Source organism: Emys orbicularis, chromosome 4 (assembly GCF_028017835.1).
Source record: "Emys orbicularis isolate rEmyOrb1 chromosome 4, rEmyOrb1.hap1, whole genome shotgun sequence".
Classification (NCBI taxonomy): Eukaryota; Metazoa; Chordata; order Testudines; family Emydidae; genus Emys; species Emys orbicularis.
Window position 1 is genome coordinate 97,326,196 of NC_088686.1, and position 22,777 is coordinate 97,348,972.

General features: G+C 46.2%; 1 protein-coding gene across 1 annotated transcript in view; it reads left to right on the forward strand.

Moving 5' to 3' along the window:
- SYT9 (synaptotagmin 9) overlaps positions 1 to 22,777 on the forward strand; it is a 117,445-nt gene that overhangs the window by 48,501 nt on the left and 46,167 nt on the right. The gene's annotated exons all lie outside the window — the stretch shown is intronic.

Sequence of the window (22,777 nt, forward strand, 5' to 3'; positions counted from 1 at the left end):
TTATGTAGGAATTACTGAAGGTTAATCATTATCTTGTTTGCAGGGGAGGAAAGCCACAAAAATCTATTCTCTATCCCTCACTTACCCCAGGGAATGTTATATTTTCTTTTCTCGCTCTACTTTTCTGTGGTTTGCATTATTTTCCACATATATTCTAGGATGCTATTGGCCTCAGTTTGGAAATTGAAGACTTTTGCATGGCTTCTGTCAACCTCCCATAGTAAGTCATTCTGACAAAGTCAGCTGACCTTGCACCTACAAACAAGGGGAATATTTGAGTTCAAACCTAGCACCAGCAGTTAGTAGCCACAGCCTAAAATGAGAGGAAAGTTTGAAGATGTCATGCAGGATATGAAAACTCAAATCCATACAAGGACCGTCTCAGTTTACATTCCAGGAGGCAGGTCACAGGTACTACATTTGTGTAGTGCTGCGCTGCTAGGGGCGTTTTCTGAAGGAAACTGTATTTAAAAAGAGTGTACTTAAAGTCATAGGTGCTGGAACTAAAGTGCTGCTGTATCCCCTGGCTTGAAGTGGTTTAAGAACATAAGGACGGTCATACTGAGTCAAACCAAAGGTCAATCTAGCCCAGTATCCTGTCTTCCGACAGTGGCCAATGCCCCAGAGGGAATGAACAGAGCAGGTAATCATCAAGTGATCCATTCCCTGTTGCTCATTCCCAGCTTCTGGCAAACAGAGGCTAGGGGCACCATCCCTGCCCATCCTGGCTAATAGCCATTGATGGACCTATCCTCCATGAATTTATCTAGTTCTTTTTTGAACTGTGTTATAGTCTTGGCCTTCACAACATCCTCTGGCAAAGAGTTTCACAGGTTGACTGTTTCCATCATATAGGGGTTTACTGTTTGGTTCAATGGCTCTCAGGAGCCCCCACTGTACAAATTGTCCCAGCACCCTTACTTAAAATTCCTTTTGACTTCCATGGGACTTATGCACATAGTTAAAATTAAGCATGTGCTAAATGCTGTTCTAAACAGGGATGCTTTCCTGAGTCAGCGCTTTAATCTTTCTAGTCTATAACCTGCTAATGTGCCATGTTGTTGGCCATAGAGCTAAAAGGACTAAATTCATTATTGTCTTGATTTTGTTTTGGAAATGTTTGTATTCACACTGGCTGTCATTATTTTAAACTCTCTTATCTGTGAAGTTCATTGTCGGCATTGGATACCCTGGCGGGGGGGACAGTGGGGAGAGATGGAGTGGGACAGAAGCTCCATCCAAATGGTGGGGTGGAGGAATAGGAGAGGGAATGAGGTTTGGCCAGAAAGGTTGGAGGTAAGCAGCTGGCTCCAGGCTGGGAAGGAGGGTCCTGGGGGTTCCTACTTGCTCCCAGGCCCATTCCATCCCCTCTAGGTCCTACTCTTGCTTTTGCCTCCCCCACAGGCATGTGCAAATTTACGTGAAGGAAATGTGCACACCCCCCCCAATATTTCTATTGTGTTTGAGTTCAAATTTTTAAAACTCTTTTGTTACACATGTTCTGCATGGGTGATGAGGTATGGGTCCTTCTATAGTCCTTAGAGTTTTAGTCAAGGTGCATTTGAGAGTACAGTAGAATACATTGATCCAAACAGAACAAAGGACATGGAATTCATTCTGATAAACAGGGGCTTTTCAATGTAAATGATGCACAGCAGGAAACATAACCCAATTTCAGGTACTGTTGGTTTCCAGATAACAGGTTCAGATAAATGATGTTCTATAGTACTTGTTTCTCCAATTAACATTTCCAAAAATTCAAAAGGTTAGACTTAGCACATTAAATATTGACAAACTAACCCAGCATAATTCAAGAACTTGTACTGAGTTCAAGCAAATCTGAATTCACTCTTTTATCTGCGTCTCCTAGCTGCCAGATAGACTGGCAGCAAAATCTCAAATCCCATTGGGAACTCAACATTGCGGTACAAAACTCAACTGATTCATCACAAACCTGAACACAAGACAAAGTTCAGGAACCTTTGAAGCAAAACTGGGCTGAGTTACGAAAAACCTGAGTTGATTAATGGTTGTGAGCAGGAATTGCATCAACATTGGCAGCAGTTGAACTTTGAGTTTCTTGGTTTTTCAAACATCAAACTTAAAAGGGACCAAATGCCACGATGATTTACGCCCAGTGTAACCCCACTGAAATCAGTGGACTTTCACAGTGTGTAAATCATCAAAGAATCCAGCAAAAGAGCAGAAGTAAGCATTATACAACCAGACCTGCCAAGTTACCCACAGTTCTGGTATTGCATCTGAGCAAAAGTGCATCTACTTCAGTTCCTGATGCATCTCCTTACATTATATAGCCAGGCATCCCACGTCCCATTATCTTACATTATTCCCTATTTTATTATATTCTAATCCAATTTGATACATTACTGTAACATAGTGCATCAAATCAGACTTTACTGAATACCTAACAAAATGGTCTATTTCAAGTGAAATTTGCATATTATACATGAAATAAGTCAGCTTCTCCACAAACAAAGCCATTCGATTCATCCATTAGACCATGCAGGGTGGATTTGATTTAAATCAATTGATTTAAACCATTTAAATCACTAGTCACCGGATCGGCGGGTAGCAATCAGTCTATCGGGGATCGACTTACCGCGTCTAGTGAAGACGCGATAAAATCGATCCCTGATGGCTCTACCGTCGACTCCGGAAATCCACCGCGGCAAGAGGCGGTAGCGGAGTCGACGGCGGCACGGCAGCGGTCGACTTGCCGCCGTCCTCACAGCCAGGTAAGTCGACCTAAAATACGCCACTTCAGCTACGCTATTCACGTAGCTGAAGATGCGTATCTTAGGTCGACCCCCCCGCTGTAGTGTAGACCTAGCCAAAGACTAGATTTAATCATGGATTTCTACATAAAAGTGCATTCTTGTTGGTTGCTATAACTTTAATACATATTCTTCACAACTCAGAGATAGATGTAGGTTTCATTTTTAGAAGGTACACACTATACATTTTTAAAGTGACTTATTTTGAAAACTTTTCAGATTAGTTTTATAGCTATATCAGAAAATGAATGAGTGTTTGGTTATTTCATTTACCAAATGTAACTGAAACAGATATTTATGAAGTCATTGGGAGGTGAACTATATCCAATTCAACAGGTTAATCATTAATATTTGGAGGATTTTCTTGCCATGCTGTATTAGGAGGAGAACATCACCAGACAGACATTTAAATTGTTTTATTTAACTAAAACAACAACATTATGTATTCTGGATTTTTTTCTTCAACAGCAAACATAATATTTTAACAAAACAAGCATATATATTTTTGAATTTAGTTAAACATTCAAGTTTTTTAAAATCAGGTTTGTTTTTGTTAAAATTGTTTTTAACTAAAATAATTAAATGAAATATTTAAAAAAAAAAAATTAAATCGACTATGTCAGCCAGGTCAACATGAGGAACTTAAAATATTGGCTTCTGTAGCTAACTCAATCGTCTTCACCTTCATTTTCCTGTTTGTTCATAATCTGGAAAAGAAAAACAAGCTTTCCTGCTTTTTCAGGTCCCAAACGATTTCTCAATTTGGAATTAATTAGTCCAAAGGAAGAAAATATTCTTTCTATACCAACAGAAGAAGCTACTGCTGTTAAAAGTGAGATTATCACTTCAACAGTCTCTGAATCCAAGTGCTTAAGTGACTTCCACCAGTTCTCTGGTGTGACTTTCTTTAAAACATCATCAGCAAACATATATTTCTTGAATGGTTCTTATTCCCGAACTGGGTCTCTTTTACAGCCTGCTGCCATTATAGGTTTTCCCTTCTAGTGAGAGACTGGTATAGTAGATCTCAAATCAATGAAGGCTGCACTCAGAAAGACTTCAAGACTTCTGGAATATGCTGCTCAAACAGTTTCACTTTTGTTTCTACTGCCTGTCCCTCCCTTCTCACATTTATCTCCAGACTTCCTCTTTGTCCAGATCTATTCCAACAATCTTCTATTCATTGAACTTTTTGAAATTGTGCACTTTTAGAGAGAGGTAAGGGATTGACTCTGTGTACACAAATTTGCAGAGGGACAATAGGGTTGAGGTCTATTATTTCTCACCTCTATATATTATTTATTTAATTTATTTATTTTAAAACATTTTTGCTGTTAACAAGCATGTTATCTGTGGAGACACAAATCCACAGTTTGAGAAGTGCAAAACTAAGCATCTCTGATATTATCTTCTAGACTGAGCATTGAGGAGGTTTTTCGCCTTCCTCCGCAGCATAGGGCAGGAGTCGCAGGCTGGAAGATTCTGTTGTGGGTGGGTCAGCTTTTGTGGCCTGCATCATGCGGGAGGTCAGACTAGATGACCATATTGGTCCCTTCTGACCTTAAAGTCTATGAGTCTATGAGTCCCATTGGATAGATAGAAAGATTAACCTAAATAATCTATACAGAAGCCCCTGGAGCCCCATAAGATTGGGTCCCTAATCCATGAACTATTGGAACTCATTTACAAAACTTTTCTTAAACATTACATGAATATATTGTCTCATACCATAGAATTAGAATTTATAATCCCTATTCCATGATAAGATATCTTTCAGCTATAATGTATCTTAATTAAAACTATCTTTAGATAGTTTTTTTCTCAAAAAACATTTTATCCAAAAAATCGGATTTAAATAAAAAAAATCTGATTTTTTAAAAATCACTGATTTTTATCCACCCGGAGACCACATCATCAATGTGTCTACTTGCTATTCTCAAACAAGGCTGAAGACTTACAATTCCACTGAAGCACAGTAGCTTCAATTCTTCTCCTTCCAGAGTGCAGTACGATCCCAGACTATAAGATTGTTTTCTAATAGCATCATATGCATTAGGTTAGCAGGGCTGGATATGCATATGGTAGCTTAAAGCACCTCCACAGCACACAGAAGAAATCTATGGTGAGCACTGCCTCTAAACAGAGAACAATCTGATATTCAAATGACTGTTCTTCTAATCTTAGTCCCTCTGAGCATAAAACTGAATCTCTTGTGTCACGCTGCTTTTTCCAGCCAGAGAGAAGCAGAAGGGATTGCCTTACAGGCACCAGCAGCGGGTTGTTTAATGGAAGATGTAATTAAGTGGATCAGCCTTAGATGAACATGAAAGCAAGTTTGATTTGCTTTTTGTACATCTATCGGGCAAGTTAGTCTGATTTCTGACTGTTAGGATGGAGGAGAAGGGGTTGCTATCATCTCTATTTTTAGGTTTGAGTTTAACAGGTCGAACTAATGCTCTCAGTAGCCTCTGAAGTTTGTTTTAAAAAGACTTTTTTAAATGTTCACAGACCAGTGACATGTTTTGAAGAGGGAATGATTGTTCATTGCCCCCCACACACACTCCCCACATACAGTGCTATCCTCAAATTCATATTTCCTCAGGAGTAGCATATGGCCTCAGGAAAAGGGGGGAAACATATTAAACTATAAAGTAAAATAATTAATTTATCTGCACAAGACATGAAACCCCATGTTACAGCATTCTGGATAGATGAGAATCCCCTTCTCCATGAAATACTAAATACCCATTTACTAACACACCATGTACCAGAGAATAAAAACCTCTTTTCAAGGAAATAACCTACTAAACATGACCATGCTGCTACACAGGCAGACAGAAAGATTTCAAATCTTAGATGAACCAGTTTCTACTGTGAACATTTTGTTTCATAATGACTTGTTTTTGTTACCTATAGGCTTTACCTCTGTCACCCTGCTGTGTAGCAGATCCTTCCACTATCTTCTTTCTTTAAGAACAAAACAAAAATTAGAACAGGGGAGTGATGATTTCCACTTAGAGGAGGGGAATAAATGGGAGCTGTGATTTCCTCACTTCTACTCCCAGCTCTGCTAGCATTTTCAAAAGAGGTTTTGGATGCCAAACTTGAGACACCTAGGACTTGATTTTCAAATGTGCCGAGTACCCACATCTTCTACTGCGATCACTGGGAGCAGGCCATGGGTGTTTCAAGATGGGCACACAAAACTAGTGGGCATGTCTGAATATTCTTACCTTAAACTCTTGGTGCTTCAAGTTTAGCAGGTATGAAAGTAGTAAATATCTATCTGCCTGGACGTACAATGGCAAAGTATTACAATGCACTTGCCTATTTGGCTTTGTTAAGCAGTTTTCCTACTAGACAGATAAATCCTAAAAGAAGCTAGTATAACTCTAGGAGTTGGGTACACAAGCACAGAACACAACAGGAATGGTCTCTTGGATGATCTAATAGCATTGCTTCCCTCTTCACTATCTGCCTGCTTTAGTGTTAAATGCCAGATATTTTTCATGGTACAGCCATTTGATAAACCAATACTGTCACCAATTGCACCTTGACTTAGAAAACTTTTCTAAATGACGTAATAAATTGCTGTGGCAAGGGAGAGCTCATGACACTGACGGTATCTTTTCAGCTTCCAAATATAGTTAATTTTGAGACCTGGGTATGGTAAGTGCATTTCTATGTTAGATATTCAGTGTCTGTAAGATTCTTCTATTCTGAATGGTTAACCCAGGGGTAGGCAACCTTTCAGAAGTGGTGTGCCGAGTCTTCATTTATTCACTTTAATTTAAGGTTTCGTGTGCCGGTAATACATTTTAACATTTTTTAGAAGGTCTCTCTCTATAAGTCTATATTATATAACTAAACTATTGTTGTATGTAAAGTAAACAAGGTTTTCAAAATGTTTAAGAAGCTTCATTTAAAGTTAAATTAAAATGCTGATTTTACGCCGCCAGCCTGCTCAGCCCGCTGCCAGCCTGGGGTTCTGTTCACCTAGGCCGGCAGCGGGCTGAACAGGGCCTGCAGCCGGGACGCCGGCTGGCAAGGGGCCTGCAGCCGGGACCCCAGACCTGGGGGGGGGGTTCAGGGGTCAGGGCAGAGGGCTGGGTGTGTGGGGGGGGTTCAGGGGTCAGGGCAGAGGGCTGGGGGAGTGTGGGCGTGCAGGGCAGAAGGCTGGGTGTGGGGGGGGTTCAGGGGTCAGCGCAGAGGGCAATGGGGGCGTGGGGGGGTTCAGGGGTCAGGGCAGAGGCCTGGGGTGTGTGGGGGTGCAGGGCAGAGGGCTGGGTGTGGGGGGGGTTCAGGGGTCAGGACAGAGGGCAGTGGGGATGTGGGGGGGTTCAGGGGTCAGGGCAGAGGGCTGGGGTCTGTGGGGGGTGTAGGGCAGAAGGCTGGGTGTGTGGGGGGGTTCAGGGGTCGGGGCAGAGGGCTGGGGGTGTGGGGGTGTGGGGGGGTACAGGGCAGAAGGCTGGGGGTGGGGGGGAGTTCAGGGGTCAGGGCAGAGGGCTGGGGGTGTGGAGGTGCAGGGCAGAAGACTGGGTGTGGGGGGGTTCAGGGCAGAGGGCTGGGGTGCTCGGCTCGTGGGGGTGCTCTCAGCTCCCTGCCCTGAGCAGCTCATGGCAGGGGGCTGGAAGGGATATGCCTGTTCCACCCCCTTTCCCAAGGTCCCATCCCTACCTCTTCTCTGCCTCCTCTACGGAGCAGCGAGCACGCTGCCACTCGTCCCCCTCCCCCTCGCAAGGGCCATCAGCTGATCGGCGCAGGGAAGGAGAGGAGGAGGGGCAGGAAAGCACCACGCTGGGGGAAGAAGCGGGGGAGGGGGGAAGCTTGGCTGCCACAGGACCAAGCCTCTGCCTCCTGCCCCCGCAGGGGAGAGCAGTGGGCGGGGGGGCTGAGTGGGGCTGGGGGCCAGGACCGCGGCAGGCAGCAGCGTGCCACTCAGAGTCGGCTTGCGTGCCATGTTTGGCATGCGTGCTGTAGGTTGCCGACCCCTGGGTTAACCCAACACTAATATATATATATTCTAAAATTCTAGTATGGAAGAGCACCTATGCACTTTCACACATGGAAGGAGTTCCTCATAAGCATCCACAAAGCCCCTCCTCATTGTCCTTCTAATCCCTCCTTAAAACTCTGCTCTGTGATTAGTCATCTGGTGTGCTGTGACCACCGCTTACCATTCTTATCAATTAATTGTTACCATGTGCTCCCTCTGTCTGTTGTATCCACCTGGTATCCCTGGTCTTCTTAGATTGTAAGCTCTGCATTATCTTTTGTTATGTGTTTGTATAGTTATGTCTAGGACCAGGGTCCTGATTCATGATTGCAAACCCTGGACACAATCACAATACATATAAATAATAATTATAATTAAAGGTAAGTGAAAACAATATATTTACAGATTCCTTCCACTGTGTGTGGAAGGACTGAGATCTGAATTATGTCATTGGGTTCTATTTATGGAAAATAGTTACAGGTGTAAGTTTTTGAAGTGTAACTGGAAATCTGCCATGCTTCCTGAAATTCAAAATTGCATTCACCTCCCAAACAAAAGGGACTTTTCTAAAGGTCACCACACAAATTACCTGCCCTACTCATATGCTATGAGAAACGTGCACTTTGGGGAAGAATATTACCCCACTGGGAGACACACAGCAAGTTCTTTCCTAGGAGCAAAGCTTTCCAGAGGAACTAATAACGTGGTATTTTTATAGTTCACGTTTGGCATTTCCACTTTTAAAGCTCTGTACAAACATGAACTAATCCAAAACATTCTTTGAGGGAAGTTAGTAAATATTATCCCCAATTTACAGAAAGGGAAACAGATACAGAGAGGGTAAGTAACTTGGAAGAGCACCAAGGCATCACAGTGAGTTAGTAGGAGGTGAGACTGGAACTGGGGAGCTCCTGCTCCGAGTGCCAGGTTTAATCCACTATATAACTGCCTCTTTCCCTCAGTTTACAACCAGTGATGCTGACAGCAAACCATCCAACTCCACCTATGGTGGTTAGAGAAACCTTCAGTGTGGCATCAAATGTTAGCCCATTTTAAAAAAATTTCCTGTTTTGGCAAGTGCTTTGTATACAGAAATGATGGGCTTGAGCTGCAGATCTCAGATCTGGATTTTAAATGCCCCAAGGTTTAGAATGGTTGAGCCTGGGATTTTGGTTTGACAAACAGAGAGAAACCAGGAACAAAATATGTCTCTTGCTCCAGATTTTAATTCAAACCCCAGAGATGCTAAGATCTGGGCCTCTCTCTATTTTATAGAATCATAGCTGTTAGAGACAGAAAACACCAATAGAGTTTTGCCAATAGAAGATACAGTCTCATGACAGAGGACATATCCAATATTAAATCAACACTGTATTTAGGGACACATTTAAAACCAGCCAATCTTCAGTGTCACTGGGGCAGTCAGTTGTTGAAGTGGACTTATAGGCATTTAACTATCCAATTTGCAGGTGTGAATCGGCTAGTAAAAAGGTAGACTTGTAAATCATTATGTTCTACCTACTTTTAAAATGTGCCAGAAGGCTGAGAAGAAACCTGTCATTTCTTGGTTAGACAAGTTTGATTCACTAGGACTAAACTGTATTATATTTTCATTCTCACTATAACAATTTTCAAACTGTCCAAATAATTCCTGCTTTATGGCAGCCATAGAAAACAAAACACCTGCATATAACCATAGCTGTGTCTATTAGAGCCTTTCTAAACAAGAATCAGTCCAACCATATATACATACTTGTAAAATGGAAGAGTTTAAATAAGTTTCAGGTAGTAAATCATGGGGTATTCATGTTCATTTACACTTTTGTCTTTAAAGACTCCGGGTAAAAAAAATAATCCCACCCCATAAGAATCAAGTCCCAGTGATCACTGTTTATTTGTGAGGGACTGTTTGTTTTTGCCTGTGCTTGCTTAATCAAAAGTACCAAAAAGGTTAAACAAAGACCTTGGGCAATGCATGATATCATGTCGGGGGGGGAAAAAAAGTCTGAAAAACTGGAGATACTTGAATCCTCCAGATTTCTTAAGGATCAACCCAGTGTGAATAGGAAAACATTTAATTAGCCTTCACGCTTAGCACAGCAGCCACAGTAGTTGTCACATTGTCAGCTAATTGTATTGCAAAGTGTTCTTTCTACAGTTTTCACGTTTTTAAGCAGGCTTATTTTTCCAAGACTGGATTTTGCCTGTTGGTTTTGTGTTTTCTTTTTTATCTCATTGTTTTGTTAATCATGTTAGGAGAGGTTGATCAGAAATGAAATGTAAATTAATCTGATTCGCAATTAGCACTCCACATGGCTATAGCATAGATAAATTTGCAAGTTATAATTATGTTATGCAATAGTTAAGAAAGGTAATAGCATTAACCCATTGATTTCAAAGGGATTTAAGCATGGGCTTAAGTGGTAAGGCTGAATATCAATGACTTTAAGCACGGGTTTAAGTGCTTTGCTAAACTAGTGCTTTAAACTGTAAATTCTATGGGGCAGGGACCATGTCTGTATGCGTGTTTCTACAGCACCTAAAACACTGAGCCCCAAACCGGACAGGGTCATTTGGGCAGTACCATAATAAAAATATTTAATAGTAGTAACAATAACAACTGTAATAATAATACGGATGGGTCTGAATCTAAACCTCAGATGTAAATAGCCTGTACTTTGAGAATGAAGATATCCAAATCCAAACTATGTAGCTAGCCCCAACATCTGTAATGGTCAGGACCAGAAACACAAGATCCAAGCACTACCACGCTTTGGGTCTGCAGCCCTGGTCCAGAGCTAATGGTGACAAACTGGTACAATTGATTGCTTCAGCAGCCTTTCACCTCCAAAGACATGGATTTGCACAGTTTTGCTCAGAAATAAGATTAATTTGGTCATCTTGGTTTAATCAAGTGTTTAAGCAATTTATAATGGGGCTTAGGAATGGGTTAATGGTAGTGGCAGTTGAGAGCTGTTGCATGTAAAGAGTTCTGAAAAAGAAGCTATTTCCAATGCAGAGCAAGAAGTTTTATTGGTCTTACAAAAACCAGGCATAGAGCTGGTCGGAAATTTTCGGACAGAACTTTTTCCATCAGAAAATGCCAATCTGTCGAAAGCAAAATATTTAACGTAAATGTGACAGTATTGATGAAAGTTAGTTTGGGGAAAAAAAGCATTTTGAGAAGGCTGAAACATTCCATTTTGACCTTTTCAGAATGGACCATTTCAATTTGCTGTTTCAAAATGATTTTTCATGCTTTTAAAATTCTAAATGATATAATATCATATAAAATAAAAAATAAAAATCAGAACAACATGTTTTTGATTTTATCAAAACAAAATGTTTTGATCAATCCTAAACTAAAAATAACCCCCAAATTTTATTTTGTGGGGAATTTTTTTTTTTTTTTTGGTTCTGTTTTCGAAGAAATTTCTTGTGTTAGAATCATAGAATTAGAAAATATGAGGGTTGGAAGAGACCTCAGGAGGTCATCTAGTCCAATCTCCTGCTCAAAGCAGGACCAACACCAACTAAATCATCCCAGCCAGGGCTCTGTCAAGCCGGGCCTTAAAAACCTCTAAGGAAGGAGATTCCACCACCTCCTAGGTAACCCATTCCAGTGCTTCACCACCCTCCTAGTGAAATAGTGTTTCCTAATATCCAACCTCCCCCACTGCAACTTGAGACCATTGCTTCTTGTTCTGTCATCTGCCACCACTGAGAACAGCCTAGCTCCATCCTCTTTGGAACCCCCCTTCAGGTAGTTAAAGGCTGCTATCAAATCCCCCCTCACTCTTCTCTTCTGCAGACTAAATAACCCCAGTTCCCTCAGCCTCTCCTCATAAGTCATGTGCCCAAGCCCCCTAATCATTTTTGTTGCCCTCTGCTGGACTCTCTCCAATTTGTCCACACCCCTTCTGTAGTGGGAGGACCAAAACTGGACACAGTACTCCAGGTGTGGCCTCACCAGTGCCGAATAGAGGGGAATAATCACATCCCTCGATCTGCTGGCAATGCTCCTACTAATACAGCCCAATATGCCATTGGCCTTCTTGGCAACACGGGCACACTGCTGACTCATATCCAGCTTCTCATCCACTGTAATCCCCAGATCCTTTTCTGCAGAACTACTGCTTAGCCAGTCGGTCCCCAGCCTGTAGTGGTGCATGGGATTCTTCCTTCCTAAGTGCAGGACTCTGCACTTGTCCTTGTTGAACCTCATCAGATTTCTTTTGGCCCAATCCTCCAATTTGTCTAGATCACTCTGGACCCTATCCCTACCCTCCAGCATATCTACCTCTCCCCCCAGTTTAGTGTCATCTGCGAACTTGCTGAGAGTGCAATTCATCCCATCATCCAGATCATTAATAAAGATGTTGAACAAAACCAGCCCCAGGACCGACCCCTGGGGCACTCTGCTTGATACTGGCTGCCAACTAGACATCGAGCCGTTGATCACCACCTGTTGAGCCTGACAGCTTTCTATCCACCTTATAGTCCATTCATCCAATCCATACTTCTTTAACTTGCTGGCAAGAATACTGTGGGAGACAGTATCAAAAGCTTTGCTAAAGTCAAGATATATCACATCCACTGCTTTCCCCATATCCACAGAGCCAGTTATCTCATCATAGAATGCAATCAGGTTAGTCAGGCATGACTTGCCCTTGGTGAATCCATGTTTACTGTTCCTGATCATAACCTTCCTCTCCTCCAAGTGCTTCAAAATGGATTCCTTAAAGACCTGCTCCATGATTTTGCCGGGGACTGAAGTGAGGGTGACTGGTCTGTAGTTCCCCGGGTTCTCTTGCTTCCCTTTTTTAAATATGGGCACTATATTTGCCTTTTTCCAATCATCCGGGACCTCTCCCAATCGCCACGAATTTTCAAAGATAATGGCCAATGGCTCTGCAATCACATCAGCCTACTCCCTCAGCACCCTTGGATGCATTAGATCTGGACCCACGGACTTGTGCGTGTCCAGCTTTTCTAAATAGTCCTTAACCTGTTCTTTCACCACTGAAGGCTGCTCACCTCCTCCCCATACTGTGTTGCCCAGAGCAGCAGTCTGGGAGCTGACCTTGCCTGTGAAGACCGAGGCAAAAAAAGCATTGAGTATTTCAGCTTTTTCCATATCATATGTCACTATGTTGCCTCCCCCATTCAGTAAGTGTCCCACACTTTCCCTGACCTTCTTCTTGTTGCTAACATACCTGTAGAAACCCTTCTTGTTACCCTTCACATCCATTGCTAGCTGCAACTCCAATCGTGCCTTGGCCTTCCTGATTACACCCCTGTAATATTTTTATACTCCTCCCTAGTCATCTGTCCAAATTTCCGCTTCTTGTAAGCTTCCTTTTCGAGTTTAAGCTCACCGAAGATTTCACTGTTAAGCCAAGCTAGTCGCCTTCCATATTTGCTATTCTTTCTGCACATCGGAATGGTTTGTTCCTGCACCCTCAATAAGGCTTCTTTAAAATACAGCTAGCTCTCCTGGACTCCTTTCCCCCTCCTGCCCATCAGTTCCCTAAGGGAGTCTAAGTCTGCTTTTCTGAAGTCCAGGGTCCGTATTTTGCTACTCTCCTTTCTTCCTTTTGTCAGGATCCTGAACTCAACTGTTGTTGTTTTAACTCTCAGGATGAAAAATCTGGTTCCAATTCAGCTTTACCCAGGAGCAATGCTGCATATTTTTGGAGCCCATCTATGGCGGGCACTTTGCTATTTACATATGTGTACATACACATTTCTCTTATAGATCAGTCCTGTAACTGGCAGTGTGTGAAGATATGAGAGAAACACTTCCCTCCCCACACCATGTACAGTCACAAATTAATAGAAATAATAAGGTTAGACTGAGTTCTAGTTCCATGCTCTACTACAGGCCTGCACAACTCGTAAAGCGGCGAGGGCCATATTACTCCAAAGAAAATAGCCGAGGGCCGAAACCCCCCGGCCGTACTGAAACGCCCCCCCCCGCGCCACCCAGCCCCGCCGAACCCCATCTCCCCCCCCCAGCGCCGCCCAGCCCCCGTGTAAGCAAGCAGGACTCACCCCGGCGGCGCCTCCTGCTGGTCTTCTCGGGAATTAGCTCATCCAGCCGTTGGAGGGTCCGGGGGCATTAGCTGCCTTCCCCGCGGAGCCTCTGGCCCCCCGGCCCGCTGGAGCGCAGCCGAGCGGGAGAGGTGCGGGGCTCCCCGGCAGCGGCGGGGAAGTTTATCGGTTTGGGGGACCCTGACCGGCTCCTCGCCCCTGTACGCCGGCCGCCCCGCCTGGGACAAGTCTCGCCCCGGCAGCCCCTCTCCGCCGCGTGTCTCTGATGGGTGGCCCACACCCCCGGGCCGCGCCGCCCACCCGGGCCCTGCCCGCTCCGCGCTGCCCCCGGACGCACCGTGCTGCCCCGTGGGCTGCAGGGCTGGAGCAGCCGCCGCGCTGCACTGCAGCGCTCCCGGCCCCGGCCGGCCATGGCCCGTGTGCCCAGGCTGCTGCACAGGGGCATCTCCTCCCCAGGCCCGGCTCGGGATCCAATGGGGCAGTGAGGGGGCGGGGCTGGGGGCAGGGATTTGGGGAGGGATCCAATGGGGGAAGGAGGAGGCGGAGTGGGGCGGGGGGGGGGGGTGAGAGCCCCTCCGGGCTCCGCCTGTGCGCCGGAGCAGATGGCAAAATTGTTTGTTTGTCCAGTGTCCCGACCGAACATCGTTCAGGACGCGGGACAAACAAGCAAATATCAGGACAGTCCCGATAAAATCGGGACGTCTTGTCATCCTAGCGCCGCGTCCAGGAGCAGCCCTGGACAGCGCTGCAGCGGCGTTGCTCCAGCGAGGCCTGAGCTCCTCCCGCTCAGAGCCATGTGGGAAGAGGGCGGGGCTGCGAGCTGCAGCCGAGCAGCGGGAGCTCACGTCCCGCTGGAGCCAGGCCGCTGCAGCGCTGTCCAGGGCCGCTCCTGGACGCGGCGCGCTGAGGCTCTGGGAGACGGGGGAGGCGGGGGTTAGCAGCATGGTAAGGCTCTCTGAGCTGGGCATCCCCCCCCAGCCCTGACCCCTAGCTCCGAGCCCAGCCCCTCTGAGCTAAGCACCCCCCGACCCCATCCCCCAGCAGCCCTGACCCCCAGCTCCGAGCACAGCCCCTCTGAGCCAGACACCCCCCCCCGACCCCATCCCCCCGCAGCCCTGACCCCTAGCTCTGAGCCCAGCCCCTCTGAGCTGGACATCCCCCTGACCCGGACATCCCCCTGACCCCAGCCCCCGTGAGCTGCGGCTAGAGCCCAGGCCGGATGCCTCCCCCCTCGCTCGGACTTACCAGGTCTGCCTCGTGCCCAGCCAGCGCTTCCCGCCTCAGCAGCCCCGGAAGTGACGCTGGACGCCAGGCAGGAGGCGCGGGAGATGGCGACGCGTGTGCGGGGGGGGGGGCGACCTCACAGCCCGCGGTGGGGGGCAGTTTCCGAGTTCACCCGCTGCCCGGGGGGCCCGACCTCACAGCCCCGCGCGCCGCGCTCTGACTGTCCTGACAGTCAGAAGCGCGGCTGCCGGGTTCGCCCCCTGCCGGCGGGGAGGGGGGGGGGGGGGCGACCTCAGCCCCGCGCGCCGCGCTCTGACTGCCCTGACAGTCAGAAGCGCGGCTGCCGGGTTCGCCCCCTGCCGGCGGGGGGGGGGGGGGGCGACCTCCGCCCCGCGCGCCGCGCTCTGACTGCCCTGACAGTCAGAAGCGCGGGGCAGGGGGCGAACCCGGCAGCCGCGCTTCTGACTGTCAGGGCAGTCAGAGCGCGGCGCGCGGGGCTGTGAGGTCGGGCCCCCCGGGCAGGGGGTGAACCCGGAAACCGCCCCCCACCGCTTGCCCACGGGCCGCATGCGGCCCGCGGGCCGCGTGTTGTGCAGGCCTGCTCTACTAGATAGATGGTCCAGATTTTACAGAAACAAGATGTAGCTAATTCTATAGTCAGCATCTTTTTCTCTCATTTTGTCTCCCACCTCCTCCTTACCCTGTTCTCCAGGACAATCCTTCCCTAATCTATACAGAAATGAAGCAAAATGCCATCTGCTGGCAGCCTCCAATATTGCATTATGACAAGTCAAACCTGGCCCTCAATTCCACCATACAATCCCAATGATTTTAATGTGACATCACAGGTGTAATGGCGGGAAAAAATTGCAGTTGATAGGCAGCAGTTTTACCAAGCAAGCAAGAGCTTCTTCTCTAGCTGTGACCCTAAAGCGGCTATGTTAAGGTGGCCTCAGCTGGTGTGACAGCTCAGTGGGCAGCTGTTAAATTACTCAAAGACCTAGGTTTTGTCGCATTCATTTTTGCACAAGGTTATATCTTTAAAACCTAAAACATGTATCTAGCCAGGTGAAAAAAAGTCACTTCAAACCAACGTTTGTTTAATTATTAAATAGTCTGGAGACTTCTGACTCTACTGCTTTTCAGTTGAGCTTATGGAAAGCGTTTAAATAGCTGTAGAATTCATCAGATTTTCTGAAAGATCTCTACTCTGTAGATTCAGTTTCAATACCTGGACCAAACTTGAATTTATTCTTTCCATTGAATTTCACATACTTATTTACTTGAAATGCCTCAAGCTATTTTTAGTCTTTAATCCCTACAAGATATCAGAGCCATCAGTCTTCCTTCTCCACTGAATAGACTTCTTTAGAGATTTAGGATTTCAGATCTACTGTGTACAGTCAATGCTCTGGTTATTCCAGTTTTCAAATTTTATTCTTCTTTGACTCTTCCCTAGCTTTCATAGACATGCTGAGCAATGGACACATTTTTGTTCTAGTTACGTATTATTAATCCAGAGCTCTACTGTGGCTCAGAGCAGGAGGTTCCAGAAACCAACCAGGAAACAGACTGACTTGCAATCTGGTTCCTAGTTGGTGCTTCCCTTGCTCCAAGGCAGGGGGAAGGCAACTTAACTGCAGTCATCCTATCATTGACACAGATTACTTCCCCAGTGCAACAGCTCAGATGCACTGGCTGGTGAATCTGATGCGTGGTGCAGAGGCTTGGCTCCATCATCCACTTTGCACACCTGCTCATATCAGGGTCGGTCCACAACATTTTGGCACCTGAAGCGGGGAGCTCAAATGACGCCCCCATGCCCCCTTGCTTGGGCCAAAACTTTGAAAGGTCTCAATTCTGCCTTTTTCCTGTTCTACTCCTCTCATGGTACTGCTCTGCTACCTACCCCAATAAAGAAGAACTAACAACTTAAAATGCCTTGTTCAAAAATTTTAAGTAACACTTAACTTTCAAATGCCTGAACAGCAAATGTAACTTTTCTTGTCTGCATAGTAAACACTGGCATTTTTATCTGTTCGAATAATCAAAGTGGTGCTTTCCGTGCCTTATTGGTTGCAAAGATTTGAACTGCTTCCTGAAGGTCCACAGTCTGGGCCAGCTCATGCTCTATTGAGATGGTTGCAAGGCCGACCAGCCTCTCCTGTGTCCTTGTGGAGCGTAGATGTGTTTTTATTAACTTCAGCTTGGAGAAGCTGCATTTTCCACTGGCAACTGTTACAGGAAGTGTTAGAAGTATGCGCAGAGCAACAAAAGCATTTGGAAAGAGGGTGGTCATCTTATTTGTGCACGTATATTCCAAAACAGCCTTTGGAGTTGATCCTGCTGAAATGTATCTTGAAAGGGCTTTCAGTTCATCACCTAAATCATCATGTGTCAGCACTGTCTCTAGTGGCCTGCATTGCTGGTGTAGGTCTTCTTCAGGTATAGTGAGGAGTTTTGGAATATCATACAACATCCCAAATATACTGCTGTGTTCCTTGAGCTGCATGAAATGTTCTTCAGCTGACTGTATTGCACAATCTAGCATCTGGTTAAAGAATTCAACTTTGAATTGTTGTTTGGGGTCTCTTATGTGATTATCCCATGCCTCGTAATCAAAATGTCTTCTTCTTTGGTGACTCTTGTATTCTTGAATGGATGGGAAAATAGATTGTGTGAAGTTCCTTTGCCAACTTCTATGCACTCTTCAGAACGTTTTGAAATCCCTCATCTGACCGGTAAGACTGTAGGTATGACTTTGCTTTGTCCAGTTGTTCCATTGCTCCAGATATATCGAGATCAACACCTTGGAGTCTCTTGCTTACAACATTTATTTCAAATAGTATGTCATACCACAACACTATGCCACACAGAAATTTGAAGTTATGTATGTTTCTGGTGATTCCATTTCCCTCTGCCACTGTTCTCCCACGAACAGTTCCTGTCATAGCATTATCCTTCATAGTGGCAACTGTGGCATCATCTATCTTCCCAATTTGGTGTTTGATAGGCTTTATTGCTTCCACTCGACTTTCCCATCGTGTGGCACTCAGTGGTTTCAGTGTCAGAGAGGATGTTCCCAGATGTTGCTTCAAAATCTGCCATCGATGAGTTGATGCAGAGAAAAAGGCAATGACTCTTTTAATTACATTAAAAAATTCAGCAGTCTCACTAGAAGCTGATGCTGCATCACTGACCACCAAGTTCAATGAATGAGAACTGCATGGGACAAAAAAAGCTCAAGTGTTTAACTCTCGGATCCGTGTCTGCACTCCTCTGTTCTTTCCTCTCATGTTGGCACCATTATCGTAGCCCTGACCTCTCATGTTAGCTATCGCAATTCCCGTATCTTCCAGCTTTTTAAGAAGCACATTTGTCATACCAGCTCCTGGACTATCATCAATATCAATAAATTCTAGAAAATACTCTCTGACAGTCACCATTGCAGGGACATTTTCACTAGGTTCTGTTGTTACAAAACACACCATTAAAATCATTTGTTCTGTATGGCTGATGTCAGGTGTGCAGTCCAGAATAACAGAGTAATATCTTGCTGACTTCAGATCTGCCACAATCTTCTGTTTGACTTTTGTTGCCATTAACTGTATGATCTCATTTTGAATTGTTTTTCCAAGGTAGTGTGTGTACATTTCTTGGGTGGTGACTCTTCTTAGATGCTCCATCAAACTCAGCCATCAGCTCCACAATTTTAAGGAAGTTTCTATTGTTTGACACATACAGCTGATCTGAAGTGCCATGCAGTGCTAGGTTTTGGGTAGCAAGCATTCTCACAATGGCAATGAGCCTTTTCAGAACATTTTGCCAGTAAATAGACTCTGATGCAATCTTCTCTTGATGCTGATCATCTATGGTGGCCTTTAACCTTAGTCTCATCTCAAGCTCTTTCCACCTATGGAATGCTCTCTGGTGATTTGCTGCCTTCTCATAGCATGCCAGATTTCTAGCTAGATTTTTCCAGTCCTTTGTTCCTGTAGAACCCAATGTGGCTGGAACATTAGACTGGAAGAGTTTGCAACAAAAACAGTATGCAGCATTTTGGTTTTTTGAGTACATAAGCCATGGCCTCTCCACTTTGTCGCCATTGGGGATTTCATGCCAGTAATGTGTTGGATGGAAATTTCTATTTTCCTTGTCTTTGGGGAACATGAAGTTTTTCACTTGCTGTGGCCCATGCAGTCTGGCACCTGAGGCGGCCGCCTCAGTTCGCCTCATGGTAAGGCCAGCCCTGCAAGGCCAGTGGTGAGCCATGCATTCTCACTGCCTGGGAATAAACACATCTATGCCATAGATACAACCTTAAGCTGATTTATATATGGGCCTGGAGGTAGTGTAGCTAGTGTAGTTGTAAAGAACATTGCAGCACAGCGGCACCTTAGTATCACTTAAATGGATGCTGCCATTGATGGCAGAGGTTAAGAGATAAAGAATGGAAGCAGCAGGGAGGGGAGCGGTAGAAAGAGAAACATGTGCTGGCTCAGCCATGTGTTAGAGAATTCTGATCAGGTGTCATCTATTTATAGCTTCTCTTCCAGGAGGCTTTTAGCAACTGAGCATGTATTTTGAATCAAATTTTAAAAGAGGGGAAATGAGAGCAGACAGGGTTAACATAAGTCAGAGCTGAACATATTTAACCAGTCGCTCAACACTGTCAGTTAAAACCCAATTACAAATTCAGCAAGCAATTCAGGGCCTGATTGACCACACAAAATCTCACAAACCCACGCAATAGGAGGACCAGCGTCCTGCACAGCAGCTCTTCCCCAGTACCCCAGAACCCATTAGCACATTCAAGGGTTCCTAATTCTTCGCAACTGTTCTGCCACCGATAAGAAAGAGGGAGGCTGGGCTCCCAAGATCCTCTCTGTGAAGTTTAAATGCAACATTTTACAGAAGCAGTATTGTTTGCAACACAGACAACACTGTTTCAGTGCTTTAAAACACAGCCAGTACTCACACACCTGTCACTAACTGGCTGACCCCAGACAAGCACACATGAGCCATAAGACCCCCAAAATGGTGAGTAGCCGCAGGGGCTGGGTAAATCACTGTTCCCGGACCCTGCTGTACACTGGGCACATGGCTCTTGGGCACTTGGGGAGAGCCAGCACTATAGGGTGCGCCTGATAATCATTCCTGTCCCCACATTTTCCACAGGCTGTGTTCATTATGGAAAATATCTCGCTGCTGAGGTTGAGCAGGGAATCAAGGGAGGGTCTTCTCCAAGCCTGCGGCTTCTGCCCTGGCTCCTATGCAGCTAGCCTGTGTGCAGCAATGGTGTGTCATCACCCACCCCACCCCACCCCCCACGTCACGGCAAAGTGGCTGTTAATGGGGCAAAAAACAAAGCAGGTCTGCTGAAGAATCTGCGGCAGCAGTTCAGAGATCTCTGAGGGAGATTCCCGTGAAGTGAGGGAGTCAGTCAACAATCTGTTCTGCCACTCAGACTAGGCATGTGGTGGGAGACAAGCCTGCTTTCTGCAACCCTCCTGCCCCCAACAACTCACTTCAGCAATTCCCCAAATCAGATCCACTTACCAGGGGCCTCCTCTCCTGTTTGCACTTCGCCAAGATCCAACTGCTGTGATTAGATAGGCTCCTCCGGGGTAGAAAAGAGCTCCTGACTGCATGCATCTCTGGCCTCCGAGTCATCCTCTGACTCTGGGTCCCCGTCCCCCTCCTTCATCCAAGATTGCCTCCTCCTGGCTCGGTCCACTCTCAACTGGCACGCAAGCCAACCAAGTATCCACAGGGGCCTTGACAGTGGAGGTGGGGTCGTCCAGCTCTCTGTAGAACCACCAGCTTGTGGACGCAGCACCGGAGCGGCGGTTTGCCTCCCGCGCCTTGTGGTAGGCGTTCCGCAGCTCCTTCACTTTTACCCTGCACTGCAATGTGTCCTGGTCATGGCCCCTTTCTATCATGCATCTAGAAATCTGTCCTTATCATAATTCTGATGGCTGGAGCGCAGCTGTGACTGCACAGCCTCCTCTCCCCAAAATGCTGATGAGGTCCAGCAGCTCGGCATTGCTCCAAGCGGGAGATCGCCTGGCGTGTGGAGCAGGCATGGGCACCTGGAAAGATGCGCTGAGACCACTGCACACATCACCGAGCAAACAGGAAGAGGACTTTCAAATTTGCAAAGGAATGCATGGGGTGGGGCTGACAGTTGGTCACCTGAGGGCAGGGCAGTAGATTTCAAATTGATGGCCAGAGAGCTGGGAACAGGCATTGTGGGACACCCTCCAGAGGCCAATCGCAGTGCTGTAATCACCACGGTGTCTACACTAGCACCACAGCACTTTAACCCCATACCTCTTGTCGGGTGGGTTTTTTTAGAGTGCTGCATCTGCGCAGTTTCTGCGCACTAAGGGCTTGGCTACACTTGCAAGTTAGAGCGCATTAAAACAGCCCCAGATGCCCTAACTCCTGAGGTGTCCACACTGGCAAGACACTTAGAGCGCCTGGACTCTACAGCTGGAGCGCTCCTGGTAATCCACCTCCACAAGAAGCATAAAGCTTGCTGCGCCCCAGCTGAAATGCCCGGGCATCAGTGTGGACGACGTGTTGCATTACTGCGCTGTGACCGGCCTCTGGAAACGTCCCATAATCCACTGAAGTCAAGTGGCCACTCTTGACATTGTTTTGAACTCGGCTGTAAGAAAGCAGATATCCCCTTTCAAAGCTCCGTTTCTGACAGCCGGCATGCTTATCTGCTCTGGGACAAAGCAACCATTACTGTGGAATGCTGCTGCTGTGAGTGGGTGTGAGAGAGAGAGGCGGGGGAGAGGGGGATCTGCTGCTGTCTGAATTTACAAGACAGCATGCTGACACACTCTCTGCCCCCCAAAACACACTCTCTCCCCCCACACACACATACACACAACACACTCCCTGTCACACTCCACCTCCCCCCAATTGAAAAGCACATTGCAGCCACTTGCACACTGGGATAGCTGCCACAATGCACTGCTCTCTGTGGCGTTGCAAGAGCTGCTAATGTGGCCACGCCAGTGCACTTGCAGCTGACAGTGTAAACACACTGCAGAGTTTTCCCCACTGCAGTCTCCGGAGGCTGGTTTAACTCCCAGCGCTCTACATCTGCAAGTGTAGCCAAGCCCTAAGTGGCTTGGCAGTGTGTATTCCTCAGGAGTTACAGTGCTCAAAGCTGTTTTACTGCGCACAACCTTGCCACTGTAGACGGGGCCTTAGTGCACTGCAGAGAGGTACACTGTATGTTGTGATAGGCATGTGCAGGATCTATGGTTCTTGAAAGGTGTGTTATGGGGGTGCTGATCATTGTAACAGTGGAGCTATGTCTGCAGGTTTTGCATTTGTTGTTCTGCCTGGGTCTGGTGCGACATTGAGTCGGTGTGTCCGGTCTGTGGGGAGCTTGTGCTGGTTTGATCAGTATCTGGTGGTTAGATTTCAGAGACTGTATGGCACTCCTCTCGGCGGTGGAGACATTCTGGTTGATGTGATGTTTGCTAAGGATTTTGCAGTCAATTTTTTTTCCTGAAGCAGTCAATGTAATCATCAAGAGTGTGGTTTCATCTGCTCTATGGTGTCCACTCTACCAGGCCACTCCACCCTGAATGGTCCCTTTCAATATGTGCTAAACTACTTATACTAAACTATCTGTTCCACCTCGCATTTTGCTGTGATGTTGGGAGTTCCTTTCCCAGAGCTG